Source organism: Oryctolagus cuniculus, chromosome 7 (genome assembly GCF_964237555.1).
Source record: "Oryctolagus cuniculus chromosome 7, mOryCun1.1, whole genome shotgun sequence".
Lineage (NCBI taxonomy): Eukaryota > Metazoa > Chordata > Mammalia > Lagomorpha > Leporidae > Oryctolagus > Oryctolagus cuniculus.
In genome coordinates, this window is record NC_091438.1 from 126,074,079 (window position 1) to 126,088,052 (window position 13,974).

A 13,974-nucleotide genomic window follows, 5' to 3' on the forward strand; every position below is an offset into this window, starting at 1 on the left:
GCTGCACATATGAAAATTGTTTCCTTTTATAATAAAAATTTTAAAGAGTATATTAATAACTTTGTAACATTGACCTAGTAAACAATTTCTTAAACAATTTACATGAAAAGGAGTTAATCATAAACAATTAACAAATTAATATATATTTAAAATAACTACTTTTGTTGATAAAATCAAACTGGGGGAAAATAGTTACAAAAGAGAAACAACAAATAGTTTATATCTAGAATCTGTAAAAAAAAGTCTCAAATCAATCAAAGAAGGAAAAATAAACAAAAATCATGGTTAAACACTTCACAGAAAATGAAACCATTGGCTTAACCTCGTCTTATGAATACAGAAGATTTTGGGAAATAAAAATAAAGATTTGGGAAATAAAGATTTGGGGCAAGTGTTTAGGATACTGGTTAAGCTGCCACTTGGGATGCCCTCGTCCCATTTCAGAGTGCCTGGGTTTGAGTCCCACTCCACTCAGGCAGCTTCCTGCCAATGCTGGGCTTGTTTGTTTTGTGCCAGTCCTGGGATCTGAAATGGGAACACAGGTGTGCCTTCTAGAGGTGGACACAGAGACTTACACATCAGCACCATGGACAGAAGCCCAAGTCATTCTCTTCACAAGGTTCAGGCCACAATGAAAAGGCCCAGGAAGGGGTGGGTGGTCCTCGACAAATCTCCAGCAACCTTGACCCTCCAGGCTGGAAAAAGGACATCCCATATCAGGAGACCATTGGTCCTGTTCCAATCTGCTTACTCTTGCCCCTTTGCTTGTCTTCCTGCCCATAGGTTCACCTCCATCTCATCCCCTCAAAGCTAACAAAGCAATCCTTCTGAGTTGTGAAGCTGACCATGACATTGTCTTTTTAGAAAGACTTCAGTGATGCTCTTAGTATGACATTCACTCATGGCTCCCCAAGCCCTTATTGTTAACACCTTCAGTAGACTCTGTTCCTATACACCTTTGTTCATAGCAATGCTTTCCCTCCTACTTGTCTGATAATTTCTCCCATCTCCACCCAGCGGGGGGTTGGAGGTCCTCAGAGTTCAGTTCTTGTGACTCTTGCCCTTCTACTCATCCCATTACTAATCTAATCAAGTCTCGTGGCTTTAAATCTAGACCTTGCCCTGAACTTTAGATTCATATCCCTCACTACTTTATAGATCCATGTGGATGTCCAACAGACATCTAAAACTGAACAAATATACAACAAAACACTTGATATGCCCCTTACAAAATGACGTCTGCTGTCTTCCTCATCTAATAATTCACAACTCTGTGTTCCAGTTGTCCAGAGCTTGATGTCTCCATTTTTCCTTTTTCTTTCTTTCTCTTTCTTTCTTTATTTATCCATTTCTTCATCCTTTTCTCCTTCCTTCCTTCATTTATTTCTTTCCTTCTTTCATACCCCATAACCATTTCATCAGCAAATTCAATCAGCTCCACTCTCATAAACAACCAGTTTGCACCTCCTGCACCTTAAACCAAATCACTGTCACCTGTGATTATTACAGTAGCCTCTAAATTGATTTCCCTGCATCTGCCCTTGCTCACCTTCACTCTATGCAAACATGGCAACCAGAGTGATCCTGTTAAAACATCAAGAGGGATAATAGATTCCTCTTATCAAAGCTGTAATAGTGGGGCTGGCATTTAGCCTAGCAGTTAAGGTGTCCATATCCCATATCAGAATGCTTGGATTTGATTCCAGGTTCTTGCTCCTGATTCCAGCTTCCTGCCAGTGCAGACCCTGGGAGGCAGCAGATGGTGGCTCAAGCAGTCGGGTCCCTGCCATCCACTTGGAAGACCTGAACTGATTTCCCAGCTCCTCCCCAAGCCCAGCTGTTGAGGACATTTGTGCAGTGAATCATCTGCATCTCTATGTCTTTCTCTATCTCTATCTCACTGTGAAACAAATAAATACATACAGTTTCCTGACTCGTTTGGGGTAAGACAGCCTCCGCAGCAGTTATCTGGCCTCTATTATCTGCCAGACATCATCTCCTGCTGCTCTCTGCATTTGGCCACAGCCTCACTGGGATCTCACTAACAAACTTTCTCCCACCTCGGGTCGTTTGCACTTTCTCTTTTCCCTGCTTGAATTATTTTCTCACGAGATTTCCACATGGTCTGATCCTACACTTTGTTCACATCTTGGTTACTGTCACATTCTATTAAATCTTGGACTCAAATAGTGAGGAACTTCCAGCTTCACCCTTATTTTTCAAAACCTTCTTGACTATTTTAAATTCTTTGCATTCCTGTATGTATTTCAGGCTTGACTTGTCAATTTCTACCAAAGGAAAAAAAGGAAAAAGCACTTGTAAGCATGAATAATGATTATCTTAACAACCTTGTCTTTCAATCTATGAACATGATAAATATCTTCATTTATTTAAGTCTTATTTTGGTCTCTCAGCAATATTTTGTAGCTTTAGTGCACAGATTTTACACATAATTTGTGAAACTTATCTATAAATATTCCACATTTTGTTATTGTAAATGGCATTGTTTTTTAAATTCTTTTTTCCAATTGTTCATTCCTAAAATACAGTGTTTTATATTGACCTTTTTTATTGTGACTTCGCTAAATTGATATACTAGTTTGAATAGTTCTTTTGTTGATCCCTTAGGGGTTTTCATTTACATAATCGTATCATCTGTAAAGAAAGAAAGCTTTACTTCTTCATATCTAGCCGTGTGGTTCTTGTTTTTGATTGTTTGGTTTGATTTTGTTTGGTATTTCAGCTCATGATACTAACTAGGACCTCAGTATAATGTTGAACAGAGTTGTGAAAGAAGATATCCTTGCAGAGTCAGCGCTTTGGCACAGTGGGTTAAAGCTCTGACCTGCAGTGTCAGAATCTCATATGGGCGCTGGTTCGAGCCCCAGCTGCTCTGCTTCCCATCCAGCTCTCTGCTATGGCCTGGGAAAGCAGTGGAAGATGGCCCAAGTCCTTGGGCCCCTGCACCCACACAGGAAACCTGAAGGAAGCTCCTGGCTCCTGGCTTTGCAGCTCCTGCTGATGCAGCCATTTGGGAAGTGAACCAGTGGGTGGAAGATCTCTCTCTGTCTCTACCTCTCTAACTCTGCCTTTCAAGTAAATCTTTAAAAAAATTTTTTTTTTTAAAAAAAGGAGACATCCTTGCCTTAGTCCTAATTTACAAGAAAAGTTTTCTGTCTCTAGCATTATCTACAATAGGTAGATACAGGCTTTTCATAGACGCCCTTAATCACACTGAGGAAATGTCCTTCTACTCCTAGTGTTCTTGAGTTTTTATTATGAATAGATGATGGATGTGGTCAAATGCCTATTATGAACATACTGTTAGGATCACACTGTTTTCCTACTTTTTTCTATAAAGTCATAAATCACATTGAGTTTCAAATGTTATTTTTTAAAGATTTATTTATTTATTTGAAAGTCAGAGTTACACTGAGAGAGAAGGAGAGGCAGAGAAACAGAGAGAGAGAGAGAGAGAGAGAGAGAGAGGTCCTCCATCCACTGATTCACTCCCCAATTGGCCGCAACAGCCAGGGCTGTGCCAGTCTGAAGCCAGGAACCAGGAGCCTCCTCCAGGTCTCCCACATGGGTGCAGGGGCCCAAGGACCTGGGCCATCTTCCACTGCCTTCCCAGGCCATAGCTGAGAGCTGGATTGGAAGAGGAGCAGCCGGGACTAAAACCGGTGCCCATATGGGATGCCAGCACTGTGGGTGATGGCTTTACCCATCATGTCACAGTGCTAGCCCAGAGTTTCAAATGTTAAACCAATCTTGCACTTTTATAGTGAACTCCACTTGGTTGATATATCCTGTTTGTATATTGCTGATTTTAATTTGCTAATATTTGTTAAATATTTTTGTATCTTTTTCTATAAGAAAGCATCATCTTTTCACTCCTTATATTATCTTTGTCTGATTTTAATATCAGGGTAAAATTGACCTTAAGAAATATTAGAAAATTTTTGAACGAGTTGTATTAAATTAGTATTATTTCTTCCTTATAGGTTAAACAAAATTCAGCAATGAAGTTATATAAACCAGGCTTTTCTTTTCTTTTTTTTTTTTTGTAAGGGAATATTTTTTCTACAAATTTAATTTATTTAATAGATATAGGACTATTTAGGTCATCCATTTTTTTCTTGAGTAAGCTTTGGCAGTTTGTGTTTTTCAAGGAATTTATCTATTTCAACTAAGTTTTCAAATTGACAAATTGATGGTCATAAAATTTTTCAAAATATTATCTTAATATCCTTTTTTTATTTTTTATTTTTTATTTATTTATTTTTTTTTTTGGACAGGCAGAGTGGACAGTGAGAGAGAGAGACAGAGAGAAAGGTCTTCCTTTGCCATTGGTTCACCCTCCAATGGCCGCCACGGCTGGCGCGCTGCGGACCGGCGCACCGCGCTGATCCTTTTTGTGTCTGAAAGTTGTGTAGTGGTGGCTTCTCTTTCATTTATCAATATTGATCATTTGCATCTTCTCTCTTTTCTCTTGATTGGCCTCACTACAAGTCTATCAATCTTATTGATAGTGTCAGAATACCAGTCTGTGGTATAATTTTTTTAAATGTTTGTTTCCTATTTAATTTATTTAATTTTTATTTTTATTATTTGCTTCTTCCTTCTTGAGTTTACTTTGCTCTTTTTTGTAAAGTGTTAAAGTATAAAAATAATTAGTTTTCAACCTTTCTTCTTTTCCAACATAAATGCTTAAGTAAGTTCAAGCACTATTCTCAAGCTTTGGTATGAGCTTTGTCCTCTTTTCATGTCTTCTTTTGGATGGAGGATTTTTTTTTATCATTTCGTTTTGTTTCTGCCACTGGCTTACTAGTCATGGATGTTTCTCTGCAGTTTATAATATACATCTGTAACTCATCACAATCTACCTTTTTTTAAAATTTATTTAACAGATAGAGTTAGACAGTGAGAGAGACAGAGAGAAAGGTCTTCCTTCCATTGGTTCACCTCCCAAATGGCTGCTACGGCCAGAGCTATGCCAGTCTGAAGCCAGGAGCCAGGTGCTTCCTCCTAGTCTCCCATGCGGGTGCAGGGCCCAAGCACTTAAGCCATCCTCCACTGCCTTCCTGGGCCACAGCAGAGAGCTGGACTAGAAGAGGAGCAACCGGGACTAGAACCCGGTGCCCATATGGGATGCCGGCACCACAGGCAGAGGATTAACCAAGTGAGCCACAGCGCCGGCCCCTACAATCTACTTTCAAATGAAATTATACCACTTTACACATATTGAAGGAAGTACAATACAATTCCCTATTCTCCATCCTATGAGTTGTAAACATAATAACACATTGTTATTGTCGCTTTAAATAGCCAACTTAAATGTTTTAACTATTTCCAGTGGTCTTCATTCCTTTGTAGAATTCCAATTTTCCACTAGTATCTTACTATGGACTGAAGAAAATTCTTTAACATTTCTTATAGTACAGAAGAACTGTTGACATAACTTCTTTCAGTTTTTTTCCAAAAAGTCTTTATTTTGCCTTCATTTTTGAAGAGTACTCTAGTTTGATTTCTTTTTTTATTTCTGTTCTTTAAGAACATAATTCCATCATTTTTGGTCTAATGGGAAAGCAATGATAATTGTTAAGTGTTATTCCTGCTTAAGATTGTTGAGCTTCTTGGATCAGTTGTTTATGGTTTTCAAATCTGGAAAAATACCTGATGTTATTTCTTTTAAATATTTTTCTGCCTCTACTCTCTCTGAGACACCAACTATATATACCTTAGACCTTTTGATACTATCCTACAGGTACTGAGTCTCCTTCCTATCTTTTAATCTTTTTTTCTTTCTGCACTATAATTTGGATATTTTCTATTGCTATGTTTTCAACTTCACTGATTTATCCTTTGGTATCTAATCTGCTATTAAACTGTATAATGCCCTTTTTAGCTCAGGCATTGCACTTTTTTACTTTATTTGAAAGGCAAAAGGGTGGAGAGAGAACCATCTTCCATACATTGATTCACTCTCCAAATTCCTGCAACAGTCAGGGCTGGACCAGGCCAACACTAGCAGCCCAGATCTTAATCTGGGCCTCCTATGTGGGTGGCAGAGACCTGAGTACTGAGGTCACCATCTGCTAATGTACGTCTGCCTCCCAGCATGCACATCAGCAAGAAACCGTATCAGAGTGCAGTAGCCAGGACTCAAGCCAGGACTCCACAAGAGATCTGGGCATTCCAGAAACAACTTAACCCCAAGATATTACACTTTTAAACTCTAGCAGTTCCATATGGTAATTTCTACTTCTCTCCTTGTGTTTATGTTTTTTTAAGCATTTCATGTATTTTTACTAATTCAAAATCCGTGTCTGTTAATGTCATCATTTCCATCACTTCTGGATCTATTTTCACACTGTGGTTTTTCTCCAGTCCTGGGTCATCCCTTCCTGCTTCTTTACCTCTCTGATCATTGTTGGATGTTGGATATCATGAATGTTCAATGGCCAAGGCTCTGAAGCTTTGTAAGTCTCCTGTCAAGTGTGCTTAAGTTTGTTTTATTTTGATAGGCAGTTAAGTTACTTGTCAATCCACTTTTGACTTTTGAGGCTTGTTTTTAAACTTTTTAGGTGAGATTCTAGAGTAGCCTTTACACCAAAACTAGGTTAGTCTTACTATCAAGACCCTTTTGGGGTCTCTATTAAATGTTCCAGGTACTTGACAAGTTCTTTCTACTCTGTCCAGCGAGAATTTGAGTGTCTGCTAGCCCTGACTGAATTGTGGGAAGTATTTGTCTTATATCCCTCTAGTCATTATTTACCTATTCTATGGAGTTTCGCCCTATGCAGGAAAATTTAAAGTTTAGAAAAGAACTCAAGGGAGATCCCTGTACAAATGTCTGGAGGTCTTTTTCCGGAGAACACTGCCCTCTCTGGTACTCTTCTCTGAAATCTCTACTCTCAGACTCTCCGGGTGCCAACACCTCTGTCTTCGACAAAACCACCTTTGTTCTCTACTTGAGTTTCCCCCCTTCATCTGCCAGAAAAAGCCTTCAAGTAGAAATCTAGGGTGCTCATCAAACTCATTTTGTTTATTTCTTCCAGAGACCATGTTCCTATGCTGTAATCCAATCCCTAAAGTGTTGTTTCATTTATTTTTCCAATTTTCAAGTTTTTTGAGCAGGACAGAAAGTCTGGTATATGACTTAATCACATTCAGAAACTAAAGTCAAACATTACTTCGAAAATTGTAATCACTACAGGCTGGCATTGTGGCATAGTGGGTAAAGCCACTGCCTGAGACACCAGCATACCATATGGGCACCAGTTCTTGTCCCAGCTGTTCCACTTCTGATCCAGTTATATGCTAATGACCTGGGGAAAACAGCAGAAGGTGGCCAAAGTGCTTGGGTCCATGCTACCCACATGAGAGACCTGGGAGACACTATTGGCTCCTGGCTTCACTCTAATGCAGCCCAGACCATTGTGCCCATCTGGGGAGTGAACCAATGGATGGAGGATCTCTCTGTCCTTCCCTCTTTCTCTGTAACTCTCACTTTCAAATAAATAAATAAATAATAAATCTTTTTTAAGGTCTTCCTTCCGTTGGTTCACCCCCCCGCCAAATGGCTGCCACGGCCAGAGCGCTGTGCCGATCCGAAGCCAGGAGCTAGGTGCTTCCTCCTGGTCTCCCATGTGGGTACAGGGCCCAAGCACTTGGGCCATCCTCCACTGCCTTCCCGGGCCACAGCAGAGAGCTGGACTGGAAGAAGAGCAACCAGGACAGAATCTGGCGCCCCAAGTGGGACCAGAACCTGGGGTGCTGGCGCCGGAGGCAGAGGATCCATACTCTCATCAATGCAGTATGCATTTACCTATTTCAGTTATGCACTATTCCACTTCATTAGAATGTGAGCTCCATGCAGGCAAGGGTTTTTAATTTTTCCCTGTTGTTGCCCCAGCACAAACATACAGCTTGTAATACATTAAGGCTGGAATAAACATGATAGATATGAATGAATGAATGAATGAACGAGAATTACCCTTGAAGCCTGTTCCTGATGCCATCCCTGTGTTTTCTGAATCTTATATTAGTGTTGATTGCACTTTTTAACATTTTGTTTACTTATTTGAGAAAAAGAGAGAGGTCTTCAGTCTATTGGTTCACTTTCCAAATGCCAGCAACAACAGGGACTGAACCAGGCCCAAGCCATGAGCCAAGGACTCCATCTGAGTCTCCCATATGGGTGACAGGGACTCGAATACTTGAGACATTCTCTGCTGCCTCCCAGGGTGTGCATTAGCAGGAAACTGGATCAGAAGTAGAGAAGCTTCGACTCGAACCTAGGCATTCCAACATGGAATACTGGCATCCCAAGCGGTATCCTAACTGCTGTGCCAAACACCTACCCCTCATGACTTTATGGTTCTCTCTCTTTCTCTCTTTCTCTGCCTCTCTCTCTCTCTCTCTCTCTCACACACACACACACACATGCACACAGGCACGCACACCAGGAGCTCTTAAACAACAGGAATATAATCTTGTCTGTCTGTTGGAGCCAATGTAGAAGTATAAATAGAGGAGCTGCCATTTTTTTCTTTTTTCTTTATTTCTGTTTTTCTTTTTTTGCGTTTTAGAAGTATGATTGTCCAGAACACCAGCAGAGGGCAGCACAAGGCTGTGCCTGTTCTTCCCATCTCCCTAGTATTGATCTCAGCTTAAGGAGGGGCTGGTATCAATCAGGTGGAGCCGGCACTGCAGTCTTGCACTTGGACACACAGAGCCAGTGCTGTTCCCTCAGAAAAGAGTTCTGGAGGACCCAGGAGGCCTTCCCTAGGGATCTCACACATGGCCTTGCTGACTCAGCATCTCCCACCATTCACTCCCTCATCTACACACGCCTTGATGGGGGAACACACACACACACACACACACACACACACACACACCATGTGCAGCAGGCCCTTCCTCAGAAAATCCTTCTCTTTACAATCCAACTACTCATCTTCTCTCCCAGCCTATGCTGTTTAAGCTCCCGGTTCAAATGAGATTTCTCAGGGCCCCACTTTCTGGCGGCCCTGGCCACTCGGTACATTGAGCAATTCCCTTGAAGCCCCGGATGCCAACCCTTTACATTTAGCCCTTACCCCTAGCATGGTCAGGAGGCGAGCCCTGTCAGCGATAACTTACAGATGAGGAGACAGACTCTGAGAGGGAAAGGCATGTGCTTACGGTCATCCAGCTAACGCGCAGAGCAGCCGGGATTCAGGCCAACAGCACCGCCAGGGGCTCCTTCCCAGCCAGTTCCAGCCTCCTCTACAGCTCCTGCTGGAGGGGGAGAGGGCAGGAGTAGAGGCAGGGGCGGGGGGGCTGGGGGCCATGTACAGGCTATTTCCTCCCAGGGTTATCAGTCTCCTCCTCAGGTACACACAGTCATGCCAGGCTTGCTTTCTAAGCTTTTCTGCAGTATTTACAAGGGGATGGGGGAAGGCAGCACACTTTATCAGCTTCCTGGGAGCTTTTGCAAGGCAGACTTTGGTGTTATTGGTGCATTCCAGGGCCTCACACAGAATCTCCAAAACAGTGGGGGCTCGTTCAGGGCAGATTGGTTGCGTGGATGGATGGATGGATGGATGATGGATAAATGATTGATGGATAATGGATGGATGGATGGATGGATGGATAGATAGATACGCTGATAGATACATATATACATAGATATATAGATAGGTGGATGGATGATTGGGACTGTCAAGATGAAGGACAAGGCCTGGAAAGTGTTTAGAGTCTCATCTACTTCGATTAGTTATGCCCCAAACAACCAAGGCTCCCCTCTCCCAGGACTAGGCCCTGTTCCGGATGCTAAAGACACAGTTTGTACATGGGGAAACTGAGGTCACTGCTTAGTGGAGACACAACAGCTTGCAGAAACCCACAAGTGGCTATGCCTGGAACAGAAGGAGAAGCCGAGCGGGGGCTGCCCTCACCCCTGCCCACAATAATGCTGGGAACCGCTTGCTGCTTCCGCCTGCTCAGGACCCGCCGGAAGAGAAGCCATTGTTTAGCTCGATGCTTGGCCTCTTTCCTACCACCCAATCCTTCCCCTTCCCATTGTCCTCAGGCCCCTCATCAGGGTAGAGGATGCAGCTGCCAGCACAGCCGCAGAAAGAATGGGAAGGGGCTGGGGGAAGCAAAGCAGGCCATCCCGGGGGAGAGCTGAACGGCTTCAGCTGGCAGCCGTCCCTTTCCTTAGGAGCTGTAGACAATGGCCCCCGGGAGGGAGCTCTCCCAGTGCTGAGCACCAGCTGCAGAACCCAGGCTTCACAGGTGAGCTGCTGCAGACCGGAGTCCCAGCATCTGCCGCTGATGGGCTGCGTGCCTGCGCAAGCCTCTTGCAATCCCTGAGCACCGGTTTCCTTCTTGGGTAGAGCAAGGATAAGACACTGGCCTAGGGGAATTCACTGCTGCAGTGAGGAGGAACACAAGAAGACCCGATACCTAAGCGCTCACACACTCATTTCTGTTCCTCTGCACCAGCTTTAACCATAGCAAAGCATCCAGAGAGATGATGACAAAGAAGGTTCATGTGGCAAACGGAAGCTGGGTTTCCCATTAGGTAAATGAAGATATATTCCTACAACTGAGTCATCATCAAGATCATATTTAATAAATCGATGATAAATCTGTTAATAATTTATAATCACATAATGGAACAGCTGGTGTTTGCTAAGCACCTCCTATGTATCACGCACATGACTTCTGTGCAGCTACTTTGGGAGCTGGGTACTATCGGGACCAGCTGCATGGTTGCTGACCAGTGCAGCTACACAGAACCCCCCTACTCAGAAGGGTGCCCCAGGGGCCAGTGTTGTGGCCTTGCAGGAGAAGCTACCATCTGCAGCACAGGCATCCCCTATGGGTGCAGTTTGTGTCCCAGCTGCCCCGCCTCCAGTCCAGCTCCCTCCTAATGGCCTGGGGAAGACAGCAGAGGAAGCTCCAAGTATTTGGGCCCCTGTTACCCTTGTAGGAGACCTGCATGAAGTTCCTGGCTCCAGGCTTTGACCTGGCTCAGCCCTGGCTGTTGCAGTCATTCAGGAAGCAAACTAGCAGATGAAGACCTCTGTCTCTCCCTCTCTCTCTGTAAGTCCAACTTTCAAATAAATCTTTTAAAAGGGGGGTGCCCCACACTGGAGGCTTAATGCTCTGTGGTTACTATCTGGAAATTCTCAATAATTTTATCTTTGACCTTGTGCTTTGTAAGTGAAGTCTAATGAAGCATACACTGGGATTTGGAGCCTTGGTTCACACATGGCCTTCCTCTCTCTGAGCTGGCTTCTCAGCTGCCTCTTCCTCCCACCCCTGCCAACTACCCACACCCGCCACAACTTGGTGCCAGACAAGGGCTTAGATGCAGGCACAGGGAGAGGAAGGCGAGGTACACGTGGGCAGCGCCCCACACCCCCGTGATGATTTGCACTTGGTTCACATCGCCAGGCCCATGAGAGCGCAACATTAAACGAATAGGTGAGTAGTAAACAGCGTAACAGGTTGAAAGAGCAATGGCAGAAGAAAGAGAAAAAGGCTACTTTCTGGGTTCTGAACAAGGGGCCATGCATTGCATTTTCATATGCGCTTTGTAGCCACTGCTGGGTATGATTTTCCCCACCATTCCACAAAAGCCACACTGAGGCTCAGGGCTCCAGAATCTGCCCAAGATTACACAGCTGCCAAGTGGCAGTAATTCAGACACAGACTGGACCCCAAGTGCGAGAGGACTCCAGGTCTTTAAGAACTTCAGCTCTTAAAGGAAGTGGGAGGCCTGGTGTCCCTGGGTGAATCTGTACCCTACTCTGTGCCTCAGTTTCCCCAAGTGAAAGCGCTCTGTGGAACCCTGCAACGTGACAAGGGCTCTGAAGATCTGGCTTTGCCATTAACAGGCTGAGGTTCTGAATGCAGTGAAATCCTGTTTGCCCACGCACCCCCACAGAGCTGCTGGGAGCCTGCCACAGGTGACAGCCACTGGCTCTGCATGACAGTTCACAGCACATCAAGCACTCTCATGTCACTCCCTTCCTCAGGTGACACCGAGCAGAAGGCTGGGCAAGGAACCTTATGAACCCCATTCTACAGACAGGGATGCTCAAGCACCAGAACTGCAAAGGGACTTCCCCAACTCACTGTGCATCTCGGGCAAGGTTTGCATAGGTTAAGAGGGCCCTTCAGGCAGAGGGCCAGAATATGAATGTGCATACAGGAGGAGGAGGGTCCTGACCTGGGGAGGGCAGCACGGGGCCCTCCGCACAGGAGTCCTGGGTCAGAGAGGGTTTGCCCAATCCCTGACCTCAAGGGTCCCACATTTGAGGCAGGAGGCCAGAGAGGTGTCCAAGAGCTCCTGAGAGCCGAGAAACACCTGGCCAGCAGCTTTCAAAGGGTGACTCAGCATCCTGTGGGATGTTTACCCAACACAGGCGGAGTGTTGTCCACAGATCAGGGGCAAACAGGCGGACAAAGGGCTGAGGCAGCAGCCTCCCCACCCACCACCAGCTCCCCCCATGCATCCCTGGGGGAGCCCCTTACCCCTGCGGAGAGGACTGCACGTGACTGACCGGAAGCCATGCGCTGGAGTGATACATCCTTGGCCCTGCCTCTCTCTCCTGGGTTCCTCAGCCCCTGGTTCCCATGGTCAGGCTGTGCTTCTACATCACAGGAGGGTCCACTCACCCTGAGCCAGCTCCTCTCTCACCTGGGGCTCCTGGTGACCACAGGATGTGTTTGTGAAATGGTTGCTGAAGTCAGAACCCTGACCTGTCCATCCCCAGTCCTGCAGGGAAGTACTCGTGCACAACTGTCCAGTCCCACATTCTGGGATGCTGGAATTGTTCCATTCTGTGCTGCCTGGTAGCCACCAGCCACATGTGGCTACTGGACACAGTGGCTAGTGAAGCTGAGGAACTATTGCCAAATTTCTACATCATTTCAATTAAGTTAAATATAAGTGGCTGGGGCCAGCGCTGTGGTATAGCAGGCTAAGCCTCCACTGGTGGCACCAGCATCCCATATGGGTGCCGGCTTAAGTCCCAGCTGCTCCACTTCTGATCCAGCTCTCTGCCAATGGGAAAGCAGCAGAAGATGGCCCAAGTCCTTGGACCCCTGCACCCATGTGGAGACCCAGAAGAAGTTCCTGGCTCCTGGCTTTGGATCGTTGTGCCCATCTGGGGAATGAACCAGCAGATGGAAGACCTCTCTCTCTGTCTCTCCCTCTCCCTGTTTGTAACTCTACCTCTCAAATAAATAAATAAGATCTTAAAAAAAGAGAAAAGTGGCCATGTGTGGGTAATGACTACTGTTTTGGGCAGTGCAACTCCAGAAGCAAAAAGGGACAATGCAGATGGAACTGCACCATGACCGGGGGCTTCCAAGGTGCTGCCACTATCATCTTCTCATCATCTGTCCTGTGAAATCAGTGGTCATCTCCATTCTGCAGCAGGAAAACAATGCATTCATGCTGGCAGAACTAGTGTTAGGTTCATGATTTACTCCCGGGCCTCTTAACTCCCAACCTCCACTCCATGCTCTATGCCGCACCGCCCACTTATGCAGTCACCACATATTTGTAAGGTCTTTGTCACTAACACCTTAACCACTTCAAGTCAAGTTAGATCCAGACCCAGGCTTTGGTTGGGAATTCTCAGACAAGGGCTGTGTGTCACAAGAGATTACTTCAAGTGACTCTTCTATGGTTCAAAGCACGTTGCTTTAAATATCATTCATATCTGATGACATCTCAATTTCTACTGCAGGTCCCAGTCTCTACCCAGAACCCCCAGAGGATATAGCATCTACCTGACATCTACATTTGAAAGCTGAATTGACTTCCCAAGCTTGCCCCATACCTGGCCGACTCCATCTCAGTTCCACCGTCTCCCTCTTATCCCCATCTCAAGCCCCTGAAGTCATCCATGACCTTTTTGATAATTTGTTTTTGATGCCTTTCATCTAAGGCATCAGCAGACATTG